This window comes from Toxotes jaculatrix, chromosome 4 (assembly GCF_017976425.1).
Source record: "Toxotes jaculatrix isolate fToxJac2 chromosome 4, fToxJac2.pri, whole genome shotgun sequence".
Classification (NCBI taxonomy): Eukaryota; Metazoa; Chordata; class Actinopteri; family Toxotidae; genus Toxotes; species Toxotes jaculatrix.
In genome coordinates, this window is record NC_054397.1 from 2942282 (window position 1) to 2958798 (window position 16517).

The window sequence follows — 16517 nt, forward strand, 5'->3', positions numbered from 1 at the left end:
GTATTTTTGAACCTAGATCCACCAAAATGAAACTGGAAGTTCCAGGTTCTGTTCTAGAAGAAAAAAGCATTCAGTAAATATTTTTTTATATTTTTAATTAGAACACAAATAACTCACAATATTTCCTTGGAACATAACCTTGACAACATGCCATATGGTTCACTCTATGCATCTAGATAAGGATGGTAATTTAAAAAAAATGAGCTATTATTGTTGTGTTTTCATTATCTCGGTTTTATAATGCCCTTTAACAAACGTCATTCGCCAAAAGTCCATTGACACTGCAGGTAAAATGTCAGGGCTCAACAGATAAGGTATGTTCATGGATGAGTTGATGTGTTTTGTTGAAATTTATTGAAATCACAAAGAATTCAATTTCTAATAGCACAGGCTGTAATAAAAAAAAATCTTAGGATTTCCTTTCCTGAGTTCAGGCAGCAGACATTCCCATCTGGCATTACTGTCTCCCCAACCCAACAGTCGTTCCATCTACCTCCTACTTTGAACTACACAAATAACACACCAGTCTTATCAGGCTATCAGGCTAAATCACAAAGTGGGGCTGCAAGACAGTAACTAATGTGCACAGAAAACAATGCTATATCTTCTGCCTCGTGTATTATTTGATTGGTAAACAACTTCAAATGATTTCTAAATGTGAAGTTATAACATACCCGCTGCCACTGTCATGTGGAGCAGCTAACTTGCCAAATTGCTTAGTACTGCTCTAAAGTTTATGTTGTGCTGCAGCTGCACACAGCCATTCAAACCAACACTGCAATTCAGTTTGGTGAAGCGATGAATACCACGAGCACTTTCCAAGCACATTGAGGGTTCTATCTTCACAGGGGCTGCAGTCCTTTCCCTTTAAAGGTCTGAAGGCATTTACCCTCCAGATAAACTGTTAGCAATGACTATATTTTGCTGTGTCTGGGTTTCCTTCTTGGCCTGGCACAAATTGGTCCTTTAATAGCCCCCTTCAGAGACCTAAAGACACCCCGAAGAAGCACATGCAGCCACGAAGCTCCAATCATGTATCCTTACACTGTCATCATCATGCTACCTGGGAAAAATATAGTCCCCAAGACTTGGTTTGCACAATAGGAGGCCAGGCAGAGCATGCCTCTCACTGACACTTTGTATAAAAGGACCTGTCATTTATTTGTCCTTAGGGGGCAATGTCCTCATCATGGAACCAACAACTTATTAAGACAAGCAGGGGGAGTGCTTTCCCTTTGTCCTAATTCTGTGCATTGACCTTTTTGACCCACACTGAATTCCTCAAAGACTCGTTGTGCCAGTTGATTGCAGGCTGGTGCTCAGTCTCAAAATTAGCACTTGGTTCAGTTCTCACTGATACAACAAACCTCAGCAGGTGAAAGCAATACAATGAAACGCAACATGATAAACAAACCGTATATAAACACAGACACGGAGCCTCACTGCAGCAGACATTTGCTTGATTAGTTTCATACTCACCCTTTATTTTCTGCTGATTCTCCTCAACAGTAACACAATTAAAGCAGCTTCAGCTCCCATTGTACAAAAATATCTGTCGGTCTATGCATTAAATTTTTATTGGGAAAAGCTCCATTGAGTCACCTCTTTATACTCAGTTATAATTTTATGAAGAGCTGTAAATGCTCTCAGAGTATAACTGTGGAAATGTGAAAGATAATGTATGGTCCTATGACATGTTGATTATTCTTCCATTAAAAGGCTGAGCATTGTTTTATTTGATATATACAGTCGCATCACCAGGCCGGTACTGTTAAAGTGAACCGTGTCAGTCTCATTTTACGGGAAGTGCATACCTGTTCGTTCACAGTGCTGTGTCAGCGGCTATAAAGCCAGACACTGAAACATTTAATGCGGCCATCCGTCCACATTGACCACACACACAAGACTGCTCTCTGAAAATTGCCTCCACCGTGCAAATAGGCAAATATGAAGGGTGTCATTTCAAAATCCATCTCAGGAAATGAGCTGCACTTTCTCTCACTCAGCCAGTTATTGGTATGAAAATAAGTCATTTGTGCATAATATAGAGATGTTATATTTCCTTTTTAAGCCGTCCAGAAAGTGCTCACCTAGGGTGAAATACATGAAAATATTGAGCCACATGTGAAATACTGAGCCTGGATTTTAAGGTCTTCATAGTGGATGATTTTGCGAAATTATGTTCAGTGACAATGGCAAGGCTATGTATGTTTATTTGTATTGTACATTGCATACACAAAGACAGTCTAAGGTCAATTAAAACCAAAAAAGAAAGGAAACATTAGTGAAAATAATAATAATAGAAACTTTTTCTAAGAAAATTAAAAGGCTAAGAACAGACATAACCACAGGATAAGAGGGCAGTGTGGTTATTAATGAGTATTTAAGGTTCAGTCAAAGCCAGTGCAATAATATTTCATTCAAAACAAACATTTTTTTAATTTTATTTTTGTGCGTTTTATGCCTTTATTAGACTGCTGCCTTCAAAGAGTTCACAAGAAACAAGAGAGAGAGTGATATGTAATAAAGGGCCAATAGAACCAGGGACGCCTCAATCCCTAAACCACGAGGGCACCAAAACATCAAAACTACCGTCATATTACAGATATTATTAGATATTTTCAATAGAATAAAAGGTCCAAATATTTCTTCCACCAGTCAGTTTGTTACCAGACACTCAAACCTGTTGACCAAGCTGCTGATGACCCTGACATTAACACGCCAGCAGCTCGAATACAGCGGGAAAGTGTCAATGTGTCCTTACTGGTGGATTTTCTTGATCCTAACAGTCACTCTGTCTCCCAGGGGACAGTGTGGAACAGGTGGTTGTCTGCCTGTGCAGGGTCAGTGGTGAACCTCTCTGCCCTTTCTCATCACCCTGACCATGGTGCAGTGCTTTCATTGACAGCAGCTGACAGGTAATAACCACCTAGCGGTGTGGACAACAGCAGAGCTCGTCCTTGGAGTGACAGGAGACAGAGGAGGAGCTGCAGGATCCAAAAATCCTCACAAAGCCATTCACAAAAAAAAGTTGTAGCACATGAAATAATGCACGAGTGTTATCTTTTTAACAACCCTTTCTCTTAGAAATTACATTTCTACGCCCACCATCCACCCCAGATATCGTCTCGTCTGTGCTTTGGTTAACGTTATGGTTAAATGTGAATAAACACGCTTTTTCTTTATTAAACCAGGCCACAATCTTCCCCTAACCTGAACCAAGTTACTTGTTACAGGTTACTTGTTAGTATAGCCATTGACCTGACTGTGAAATCAATTCTGTTCTGCACACAAACGCCACACATTAACATGCAGTGTGCACATGCAAACACACATTTACATACACACACACACAGTCAAAGAAGAGGGATTAATCGGAGCTTTGACCCAAACACTAACTGCAGACCCAGCAGTATTTTCTGCTGAAATCTCTCTTTACTGTGCAAAGTCTGTTCTTTAACTGTGAAACTGTAACAGCTGATGCAGAGAACAAGGTTCTTATGATCAATCTAAACCAGACTCTGCTTCTTCCAGCCAATGGTGCCACTCCTCCAAAGCCACCTTGACCACCTGCAAGTCCGTGTTCCCAACGTCGTACTTACTACGTACAAGAACAGAGGTGAGTACAACAAAATAAAACTAGAAAAAAATGAATGAATGCATGAATAACGTGAAGAAAAATATCAGGAGCAAAGCGGTGCACGACAGAAACAAGACTACGCTGAGAAAGAGCGTGATACAGTGAGGGTAACTCTAATTGGGGGAGATCAGTTTGGAGCACATCCTCCCATCTTTCACTCCTGTCCCCTCTATCGGTCTCCTCTTATCTTTCCTTTTATTATCTTCACCCTGCTCTCCCCTGCTCTTCCTCATCCTGACTCCACTTTACCTGCAATTTCCTCTCATGTCTCTCTTATTCCGTCCAACTCTGTCATCTTCTCCTCTCTTCTCTTAGCAGCAAAGGTGTTCAGTAGAGTCAAGTGTGTTTATGGAGCCTCTTGCATGGTTGACTGAAACGAGAATCTTCCTGCATCCTGTGTTTCAGATTTTACTGATCGCATTGGTTCATGTTCATATTTTTAAGGTGGTCCCCTGAGATGGTGTTTTATAAAGAAGTATATGTTTCATACAGTGCATAGCACGAGTACTTTTTAATACTAAGGCTCTACATACAACTGGGGTCTAGTCTAAAAGCAAAGAGGTGGATTTTTTTATGCTGTTTTTCCTGTTTTAAAGTTTTAAAATGAGGACATCACAACCTGGACAGCCTTTCTTTTGTATTTACAGTGCTCAGCATTCTGAGGGCAGTATAAATGTTATAGAAATCACTACAATAGGTCTTTTTCGTCTTGACTTAAAGGAGATTGGAATGTGAATCATTTGCATGTTGAGATAAATGTGAAAGTAAAGGCTGAATTTATGCTACTTCTGTTTTTACAAGGTGCAGGCTTATTTTCTGTTAGACTGATATTTTAGATGTCCCAGTTCAGAATACAATCAAAATAGCTTTTGGAAAAAGGCCAAAAGAGAGAGGAGAATAAAACATGCCCTCAGGAGTTTTCGCTGATGAAGAAAACAACTTCCATGTTTCAAAACTTGGACAAGCTGGAAGTTTCTACAAGTCTTACTGCAAGAAAATGTAGCTTTTGCTCTGAAACAAGTCAGGCGAATGCTGTGCTTTTTAATTTAGCATTCAAAAAATATACCCAGCGGCATACAAATACTGAGCTGGACAACATTTTTAATGCCCAAAATACCCCCAGAATTAAATCTGCTTTGGCTTTTTTTCACTTGCAAAGTTTGCTGTCTTTGTTGAAATGCCATTATCTTCAGAAAATATTTTCCTCAGTGCTGAAAAGAGCTGCATTTATGGATAGAAAACAGATTTTTATGTTGATTTTTTTTTCATGCAAATTTTATTGCAAGTAAATGAAAACAGGATCTAATATGATATCCAGAGACAGAGACAGTCTGTTGAAGACAGATTGGAAAGATCACAGAGGAGCAGGTCTGGAGTCGTTTTCCTCTTGGATCTCACTCAGATTACACAGCTTGAAGAACGAAGTTATAAATTACTAATACACTTAGAATTAGTTATTGCTAAACATATTCTACTCTGTGAATGAAAACAGTAGCACTTTGCATAACAGTCAGTCAATTCTGTTGTTAGTTAGGTCTTTTGCTGTACATTTGAATACAGTGCAGTGTGGGAAAGAGGCGAAAAAAAACTTTTTTCTTTCAATGATTTTCAAGACCAGCTGGTCTGGCATAACTATTGTGGCAACAATGGAGCTCCTAAAAGTGACATGTAACCCAAAAGCTCTTGAAAGTGTTTTTAGCATCAAACACTCAACCCCCTGCAGGCATGAAAGGTGGCTGTTGAAAGTGGAAAGTTGTTTTCATCTGTCACAGAAAAAAAAAAGACGCTGTGGTTAGCTTGGCTCCATGTGACTTACAATGGATATCAACAATGACAAGTTTTCTAAAAGTAAAAATGGAAAAAAGAAAAAGGTAGAAAGAAAGCATCAAAAACTGCCTTAGAAACTTCTCAGATCAATCTTGCAGCACAATGCACCTGTCAGTATGCACAGTATGTTTCAGTCACATTTCTCCATGAATACAGCAAAATACAGCGCTTATGTGTCGAGCTTTCCCCCATGAAAATATATTTGTATACTTCTTTCAGAGTCCACTGTAACCATGATGGTAAATATGAGATGATAATGATTAATGGGACATACATTCTTCTCAGTCACATTATAGCCAATGTGTGTAACCCTTTGAAATGTCTGATTTTGGTGCCTCCAAGTGGGAGTAACAAAAACATAACGTGACAGATGTTAATACACTGCAGCCTCATGCATGGATCAGATCCTGGGGGCAAATGATTGAGCTACAAGGAAAAAGCCGACTGCACAAAGTTTCACTTGGATTGTCTCATGAAAAAGAGACTATAACCAGACACACTCACAAAAAAAAAAAAACCTGACAGGTAATTTAATTATGTTTGAATGTTTGAATTTCATGAGCACTCTGAGCATCTGCACTGCAATAATGACGTGATGAAAGAGAGCAGCTTCCCTCATGTTAAGTAAATCATGTAGATTATGCACCATTTTCAGTTTGTAAAATGAGAAGAGGCGCAATTACATGTAATTTACAATCAAATTATTTTCTGGTAGCAGGATGAGAAAACTGAAATCAAATCCTACATTTGCATCAGTGAAAACTCAAAACAAAACCCGTCTCCTCTTCCTCTGTGTAGCAAACTTTCTCCATTATGCAAATATGGTTCATGCTATTTAACTGTGATTTCGAATTCATTATACAAACATATTTTGGACTTGAAATTTAAATACTCCAAATGGAAGCGTTCAACAACACGCAAACAGACACACACGTCAGGAAAAAAAAAAACGAAAACAAAAAGTGAGGGAGGTGTTGACATGATGTCCTTACAGAAGGACACCTCCTCCTTTCATCCATACACACTCACCCTTACACCTTCCTCTTCTTTACTCCCACCTACACCACCCATTCCCCTGTCCCTCTCTGGCCCCCACCTGTAATTTTCACCCTTCACCCGCTCACTCTCTCTCACTCTCTTACTCTCTCCCTGGCTCTCTCAGGGTCAGACAGAGTCTAATTGGTATCTGGGCGTATCAGAGACTCAGGAGCAGACTGTTCGACCCGCCCTGACCCTTTCTGGGAGCAGCCTACCAATTAACTTATTACCCTGATAAGGGAGTGCCTTTTCTTTGGATTTGTGTGTGTATGTGTGTATGAGTCTGAGCAAGTCCTGATGTTTGTGAGATAGGACGAGAAAAAAATTGGTCTATTTTTTATGTGAATAAAAAAGCATGTGTACATCCATAGGTAGATGGTGGTAAGGCTGCTGATAAATATGAAAATTATACAGTTGTTGACTTCATACTCAAATGCTGTCATCGCCACTGATCACCAAGATCGCCTAAAAGACCACGGTGAGAAAAACCGGGGGACAGCGCCGCTCGCATTCACAGCAGGAAACACTCAATTTTAAAAAGCAATAGAATGTTGTCTAAATCTGAGATGGGATAAAACAGATCATATGACCGTTTGTACCACCTGTGGGGAGGTAAAATCACCACTCTGATGGAAGCAGGCTGCCGAGTGTGTCTGTGAATGAGATTGCTCGAGAGAAAGAGTGTATGTGTGTTCGCATGTGAGGGTGGATGATAGTGCATTTGTGCAAACCCGAGAATGTATGTGTGTGTGTGTAAATCAGCCTGTCCACAGAAGCTGTTAGATCTTCTCTCTGAGGTCAGGCCTTTTCATCTCTATTTTCTGCTTTTTCTTTCCTCCCTCACTGAGTTTTCTGCAGGAGCAGCCGACACACAGAAGGCATGAACTACATCTCTACGTTCGCCGTATGATCGGTTGCATTGCTCTGTCTTCCCCTGGCATTTATTGTTGTGCAGAAGAGTGCTTGAGTTGGGACACTGGCCAGGTGGCAGCAATTGCATTTGCTCAAGAGCTGATTCTGTCTCATACAGTTCTGATTGTAGAAAATTGACAAAAATTTGATTGACAAAAACTGAGCCGTGAATCTTTTCTGATGTTGGTCAGTTTTTATAGAAACAGTCGTAAAACGAGCCTGTCGTTTGAATAATAATAATCATTTGAGAAACACAAAGTGCTTTTTCAATCACAACCTAAACACACAAACATATCTTTTAGTTATTTGGTAAAGAAAATACCACTTTATGGGGTTTATGGGGATGTAAACCACAGAATGCAGCAGCTGCTTCACTGTCTGATTAGCACCGATCTGTATCAAAGGAACCGAACTGAATGTCTTACAAAATATCTGGTCTGGTTCTGTGGGCATTTTTTTCCCCTCAAACTCCTCACAGCAAGAAAGTCAAAATAATCCATCCATCTTTCCCTACTCCCCACCCATCCTCAACAAGTGGTGGTGAGTCACAGCGTGACAGTCGAGTTCTGAATATTAGAGAACAGAATGTGATACTCAGCAGCAATAACCTTATTATAAAAAGGAACGATCCATATTACAGCCATGGGCCAAAATGAGTCAAAGGCTAAAAGGCCAATGAAGCAAGCTCTAAGCTCATTTAATAAAGTCATATGATATCAGTGTTGACCACTGAGACCTTGGGTTGGTGACTCCACAGCTGTAGGGCTGTAATATTTGAAAGTTAAAGCAAGTTGTCTTGTGGAAATTAAACAAAAGAAAAAGTCAAGGAATACTGTGCCTGTGCAGATAATGAAAAACTGGCAATGAGACAGGATGTGTGTAGGATTTAGTGGCATCTAGCAGTGAGGTTGCAGATTGCAAGCGTGATTTCCAAGCATGTAGGAAAAAATATGGCGGCCTTCAGGTAACATAAAAATGCCAAACGCCCTCTTTAGAGCCAGTGTTTGGTTTGTCCATTCTGGGCTATTATAGAAACATGCTGGTGAGCTCTGTGACAGAGGACCCACTCCCTTTGTAAATAAGAAAGCTTCATTCTAATCCAATGAAAACACAATTCCTAGTTTCAGGTAATTCTAAACTAATGAAAACATAATTATGAATATTATATTCAATTTCTGCCAATAGATCCTCCCAAATCCTACGCACCAGCAGTTTAATGTATGCGTGCATATGTGTGTGCATATGCTCTGCGTTAGACTGGCAGCCTGCTGAAGAATAGGCTCCAGCTATCCAGCCATGTTTTTACATGTGAACATTTTTGCAGACAGATTTTGAACAATTCATGACACACACATGAAAAATACAGTGTAGCTGTCCCACAGTAACGCCCACGACTGTACTAGTCTACCAGTGCTCCAATAATTAACTCCAGGGACACGCCTGACCACTGCATGGCGAGGTGCTCTGCCTGCCTTTATAGTCTTCGCTGTCCTGTATTTGATGATTTATCCGAGATGAGGGGGCGTTGTGTGTGAGGATGATAGTATATCTGCTGATTATTGGGTGTCTAGTAAGCTAATAATGGGAGTGGTAACCAGAGTGAACATCCACGGTGGCTAAATAGTGATGGATGAATAGGTAATAAAATCTTGCATCAGTTATTAATGGGCTCCCTTGTTATAAATCACCTGCGACGCTGCGTGTACGCATGTTTGTGTGTGTGTGTGTTTGTGTGTGTGTGTGTGTGTGTTTCTGTGAGGGCTCTCTTCATGAATAATGAATAATTCAATTCTCACCTCGACCAGGGTTTTCACACATTTCAAACTCAAGAAGGGTGTGTGTGTGTGTACCTGTGTGTACGTACGTGTGTGTGTATGTGTGTGTGTGTGTGTACGTGTGTGTGTGTGAGAAGAACAGACATAAATAAAAGGGATACACGGTAATGTGTGTGTTTTTTGTGTGTGTGAAAGACAGTGTGCATGTAAGAGAGAAGGAATGGGAGGTGGAAAATGCATAAAATTGAAATCAGTCTTGGTCTGAGTTATTATCCGTTTATGTGTGTGTGTGTCAGTGCAGTACATGCACAAGCTTCTAACTATGAGGCTCCGTAGCACTGCATTATTCAGATGGCGGAAGAGAGGCAGGATGAGCTGTTACATAGCGCTCTTACGGTTATGTTTGGATTTCCGTCAGAATGATGGATTCCCTAAAGAAGAAACAACTTCTCCTCATTTCAGCTTGTTTCTCCTGCCTGTGGAGAGAAACGTACAGCGCTGCCTGCCATGCCCCGAGCCCATTACAGAGTCAGACACTGCCGTTTAGAGCCTGCCGGGGGATCCAAGAACATGCCCATTAGGTCGATTCCTTACATAAAATGATCTGTTTGATTGTTTCTTTGCACGCCACTCATTTCTTCCTGATTGCTACCTTCTGTTTTTGTCTTATTCTTTTGTTTTTGCTGTCTTTTCAACATGCTGTCAGTCTCTCCATGTCTGTCTGTAGCAGTACAACTTACTGTTGCCATGTTAATATATTCTGAAACCATAAGTGGGTTAATTGGTTTGTTGTTTAAAAGTAATATTTGCTGGTTTCAGCTTCTTAAAAGTGAGAATTAGCTGACATTCTCATTGCTGACATTTTGAGATGCCATCTTAGACTCTCAAAATGTTCAGAATTTTTTGACATTTTATTGACTAAAACTCATCCTCGCTTACTCGCAGTTGTTCTTCTTTCCTGCTTCCAAGTCAGACAGCTGAATAAGAGGGCACAAACGTATCACTTTAGACAGTCAGTTTTTGCCTCAACCTTCGTTGCTCTACCTCCACCTCCATCGTTTTTTTTTTTTACAGCACCAACTCCAAGTGTCCAATGGATCCTTTTCATCAAGAATTCAGCTCCACATCACATCTGTCCACATACACAGTTTTCACCACCAGTGTCTATTAGGGGGCTATATATATATATAGATAGATAGATAGATAGATAGATAGATAGATAGATATAGATAGATATAGATAGATAGATAGATAGATAGATATAGATAGATGGATAGATAGATAGATATAGATAGATAGAAATCTGGTGTTTCACACCACTCCTGACTTTTGCACTGGGAAGCAACATCAGTTCTAGATCAGTAACGTGATGTGGAAAAGGCACAGAAACAAGCGAACAAATAAAACAAGCAACATAAGAGACAGCGGAAGTTGGAATGTAGTGCCGAGGAAAATAGAAAACAGAGGAGTACAGTGAACAATAATACAGAGCTACTCGCAAAGTGTCTTAACTATTTTGCTGTACCGTCAGAGATGTTGTGTGGCACATTATCATTGTCTGGATTACTACTGCTGTCCCCAAGGAAATCATTAAAAAAATCCCATAACTGCCTCACATCATGACAGGAGTGAGCTAAGCACTGCCTTCTCAGGGGAAGAATTAAGAAACTTCTTCACTAAATTACAAGTCAAGTCAGAATTTAAAAATTTCATAATGAACAGTTGAGCATATTCCCTTGATAATACGTCACATGCATATAATGTTTTTTGTTTTGGGTTTTTTTTTGTTTCTGAAATACCCTCTTTCTCTTTTTCATACATGTATACACCTTAATAGACTTCACACACATACAGGGTAAATAACTAAAGGGAAGAGGCCATGTGTTTGGAAACCAGCCCTTATGGCACCTAAACAACATTTCCCCCTCATTAAAACAGACTAATTGAGCAGCTCTTACAATGGCACTGTGTGGTACACTAACAGACCAACATCTCATACTCTGCACACTGTAGTCACTGGAGAAAGCTAACATACCCTAACCACCTAGCATCCACCATTAGCCAGCACATTAGCCATTAACCCCATGCTGAAACAAATAGCTGAGGAAAAGCCTGCAGGATTCAGTGGCTAAGTGGCAATAACGACAAGAGACAAGCTTTGGGATTGGGATAAATATAGTTTGATTCATATGCTTTTATAAATTGCTGTAATAAACATGAAGCTATGAGTGTTCGAAGTGCACCAATTTACAAGAGGCAGCTGCAGAGTGGAATATTAAACAGCATGCTCATTTATTAATGAATTTCAGCACATGTCTGCCGAACATACAAAGGCATCCCGAGACACCGCTATGACTGAAAGAAAGAACACTTTGTTTGTACTTTTCAGATAGAATATTACAAGATTACATCAGTCTTGCAGCAGCTGCTTTAAAGGAAATTCAGTGTTTCCTCACAGAGAATCTCTGTGTGATGGCTTCTTCTTTTAAGTGAAAAAGAACTCACACAAAAAGTGCAAGCAGCAGTTTTAGTCAAACATTTAATCACTAAAATGAACAATCCAACGGTGTTAATTAATTCTGTAACGTAAAACCACTTGTACTTAACTGGTTGTGAAGCAAACTCGAAGTAACGAAGGAGCTCCTCGCAAAATACTTCAGTCAGTAGTCACGCTGGGTAACCCGTGCATTGAAAATGATCCCTGAGGACTTTAACTGTATATATTAGTGGTGCAACAGTATTTGGTTGTTCATACTGTGCTTGAAAATCACAGAAATGAACAAACACCCTGGGGTAATTCTGTGATTAATAATGCACATACACCTACAACGTCTTCAAATACGTCTTCCTTTGTTGTCATATAAAGTTTCCTTTACAGAATAGTGACCTAAAAACAAACATCACTAATCCATAAGGAATTTCATGCTTCTAATACAGCTGAACTGACTGATATCAGATTCTGTGTCTTCGTAAGTAATTCATCATTTTAAAACAGGATGAGTAGGAAAACCTATTTCCATAGTGTATGTGTACAGTTGTGACCTTCCAAGATGAGCACAGACGTCAGAGGAGCGTGCAAAGCACAACAGGAAAAACACAGACACATTACGAGACTCACATCCTCTTATAGGCTAATGAATAAGGTGCTTTCAGACAGCAAGCAGTTCTGTTTTCAGTGTAAACATGTTGGCAGCCATGCCTTTGAAGTAGGTGGTGGTGGCTGCAGCCTAAATAGTAACAAAAAAAAACTTTTGCATTACACTTTCTTTGGAGGTGGGTGGTGGGTGGTGGGTGGATTGTTTCTAGTGTGGAACCTATGTGTGATATTTGCATGTGACATAGTGACCATTACTGTAGTGATATATTCACTAACTCATGTTGTTTTGCTCTGCATACAAGCTTTAAAAAAACATTCTTCATTTGATTTATTTTGCGTGCCTTGTCCTTTAATACTGATCCATTTTTGCTCTTATTTTTCTGGACGTGCATCTTGCTGATGTAATCCAATTTTATATAGAACTACAGAAAATAGCCTTCGTACAGCACTTTCTGAAAGCCCCTTTTGTGAACATTTTTAAAACCAGCCTTCAAACTAAACACCTCTCTAACGTTTCTAAGACGCTGTCTTTAATGAGTAGTCCTGTGTAGTGTTTATATCTGCTTTCAAGAGCATGGTCTCTGTATGAAGAGTCCATCGATCTCTCTGCAAAGAAAGGGAGTCATGTGGTAGGAGGCCATTAAAGTGTCTCTCGATTCACTCTGTAAATCAATGAGACACACAACAGAGAAAGAGGTAAACATTTCATGGAAACTAATCAGGGTACAAGTAAGAGATGCATAGGCTGTGTGTGTGTGTGTGTGTGAGTGTGTGATTGGGTGTGTCTAAACTAGAGCTCCTGGCTGCTGCAGTAGCTTGAGGATAATCTATAATGAAAAAAGAATTGGTCGTATGGAGAAAATGGATTTTCCACCATGCTGTTACACCGTAATGGTTACCTCAAGGTGTATCTCTGTGCTGGTTGGTCTGCTGTTTGTAATTGCATACATTTAAGGTTAAAATGAGAGTCTCAGTGTTGTTTTTATGTACTTGGTTATGAGTGGGGAATGTATGCCAGCTTTCCTGAGTCTCTATTTGTGCCTGATTGCATGCACGTATACGTTTAGATGCACAAATGTGTGATTTTATGTGTGCGTGGGCACAAACGGGTGTACGTATGATCACATGTGAGTAGGCGTGTACATACGGAAGAGAGGTAATTGCTTCTTGCTTATTTCTTCCCTCCATTCGTCCATATATGGGCTCCATCCAACAAAGGAAGAAGAGTCATTTGTCAGCCATGTTGAAACGTTCCTAATTGGATTTCCTTGGCAGCAGTCTCGTATGGCAGAGAGAGAGGCAGGGACGGAGTGAAACAAAAATGAGACAAGTTAATTTAGTCTCCTTGAGATGAACTTTCCTACCTATGCTGCATTCGTGTGGACATCACGTGCTGCATCTTTGTTTTTTACATTCTTTGCGTACGTTTTTTTGCTGCGGATAAAACCAGACTTTGGGATGATGAAGGATGATCCCACAGTCAGACTGGTAGATGCAACAGAAACTTGGAAGTCACGTTCCGTAGTTGTCAATTCAATCACGGTCATCAGAACCCAGAGTTTTTATTCCACCCATCTAATCAGGGACTGATTTACACTTTGGACACCAGGCGAATGCCGTTACGTGTCTCGTATGACAGAATAACAGCTGTCATGTAGCCTCTGATGGCCTGAATGAATGAATGAATCACTGCTCGAGGGCAGTTTATGTGACCTTTTCTTTTACTGCAGCAGTTCGGAACTTAAAACTTTTTTGAGCCTCTCTAGCTACCCTGAAGGCTACAGCATAGCTGATGTGTATCTCCTCAAAAATTTAACAACACTTCAGGGCTACAACAACTACTTAGATGCCACATGAGGCCCACAAGAACTGTGAAGCAGCCTGGGCTGTTTGCATCTTTCCCCAAAGGTTTCTGATGGTGGTGGACACTGTTTAGAGTGAGTAAAACATGAAGCATGTTCAGATCAGATCAGATCAGATTCAGATCAGATTCTGTCTGAGATCCAGACTGAGAGACCGGCTGATTTCCACGAAATCCAACGGACTGCTGCTCAGGCTGCTGGAAGAGGTCTGTGCTTCCCTGCCAGGAGTCCTCAGAGTATTTTCTGAAAACCGTACTCTATCTGACCAATGGGATGATGAGTCTTGATAAGTCTTTCCATCCCTGGCCGTCTCTCCTGCTGTGGGACAGTGGCAGGTTGAGAAGCCCCCATCGACTTTTACTCTGACACTCTGAACCCTTTCTGGATTATTATCTCTGGACTCTTTTGGACTCTTGTTTAGTTTCTTGTGTTTTGTTTTAGTATGTTCTTGTTTGGGTTGGAAGTACGTTACTTGTTTGATTTCTTGAATGTTGTTGATTTATTGCCCCGCCCTTATTGGTTTCACCTGTTGCCCATTACCCCTGTGTGTATTAGTCATGTTGTTCCCGTCTCCTTGTCGGTTTGTCTGTGTACCTACCTGTGTTTGCACTGGCTGTTCATATTGTGGCGTCTCTGTCTTATCTGTTGCCTGCCTGTGCTCCAGGCAGGCAACAGGATTAGTCTTCTGTTTTCCTTTGGACTTCCTCTGTCATTTCTTCTTCGTCTTCGTCTTCTTCCCACAGGTAAGGACTTTGGAGTTTTTAGACTGAGCTTCTGTTTTCTCTGTTGTGGATGATTTAAAGTTACTTGAGTTGTTTTGAGTTTTGTTTCCTGGCCGTTTGTATCTTGGACTTAATGATAGTGATTTTTAGTTGAAGGATTTGGGTCCTCTCTCTTGTGCTCCTGACTGACAGGTGACCTCCAGTGAAGGACTGTACACGGGTCCATGGGGACTACCAGCTATGTTTTTTACAGACAGAACAGAAACTATACATCATGTGTTTATCCAGTGTCCCAGACTGGTTACTTTTCAATCGACTGCAGTCGTGATTTCTGGACAAAGAAACATTTTTCTATTTGTATTTTTATTAGTGATCCACACTCTTCTCCTTTATTTTTATTTCGGTCAGAGAGAACTCTGTTTCTGAATTTGTGAATTTTTTACTTTAGTATCTCTTAAGGTTTTTCTTTTCTTTTCTTTTCTTTTCTTTTTTTTTTGCATACATTTGACTTTTGTCTTTCTCTCAGTAGTGCTTATAAAATTCAAATGTTTTTTTTTTTTCTTTTTCCCTTTTATGACTCAGATCAATGCCACGGCCAAAGCCAAAGGGCAGACAGCACAGGTTCAAACAAACAAGACAATCCAACACAGACAGGCAGCCAGACAGATTAACAGCACCAGCATAATTAGCTCCTAGAGCTATGTGTATTGTTTTATTATGCCTGTCAGTGGTCAGGAATGCATACAGTGAGCTGCTGGGAGAAAGATATTCTGGTAGAATGACTCGGCTTGGCACTCTCATACGCCTGCTCAGGCTATTACTGAAGTACTGAGTGTCTTTGGTTTGCAGGGAAGATTCTCATGTTCTCTCTTGGTGGTTTCACAGCTGAAGTTAAACAGGACAAGTGAAAAACTTCTGAAATGACAGGTTAATAATAGTTAAAGTCTAAATATTGTCTTTTTGTGTGTTTGGTTCACACAAATACTGAATGTGGTGAATTATCGTTTACCTTTACTGTATGAAACTTGAGACAATAACATCTCTGAGTTAGTTTTATAGAAACAAAGTTTAACTTCCAATACATCCTTTTTTTTTTTTTCAAAGAAAGTCTCAGTGATAATGGAGTGTCACTCCACACTATGTAGCTCATTCTGGTGTTATTGCTGCTGTAAAGTCTGGTATTAGTGGCACCGAATATCACATTGATGTGTGTTACAACTCTGTCTCTGTTCTGTACCTGACTTTATTTAAATCAAGCCATTTCTCCTGACACTTTGCAGAGCCTGCCAGTTTATGGCATTACTAAATATCCAGTATCCACTTTGTGTGTGTAAATGTACAGTATGACCAACAGTGATTGCTCATTATGTTTTCTTTTTCAATTTTTAGCCCTGTTGATGTGTTTTGAAGAGCTTGATGAACAGGAAATAGCAAAAGAGAATATAACATGCTTTATATATAACAGGCTTTTTGTTATGATCCACCGCTTGGGTGGCTGTTTTGAACTCTTCTTGGATTGTCTGAACTTTTGTGGAACTCTGGACCATTGTTGGTCTTCTGTCTGGTTTCCCACCTCTGAATGTCTGCTCTGCCCTAATTTGTGTCACCTGTTGTCAGTCAGCCCCTGTGTTTTTCAGTCTTGTT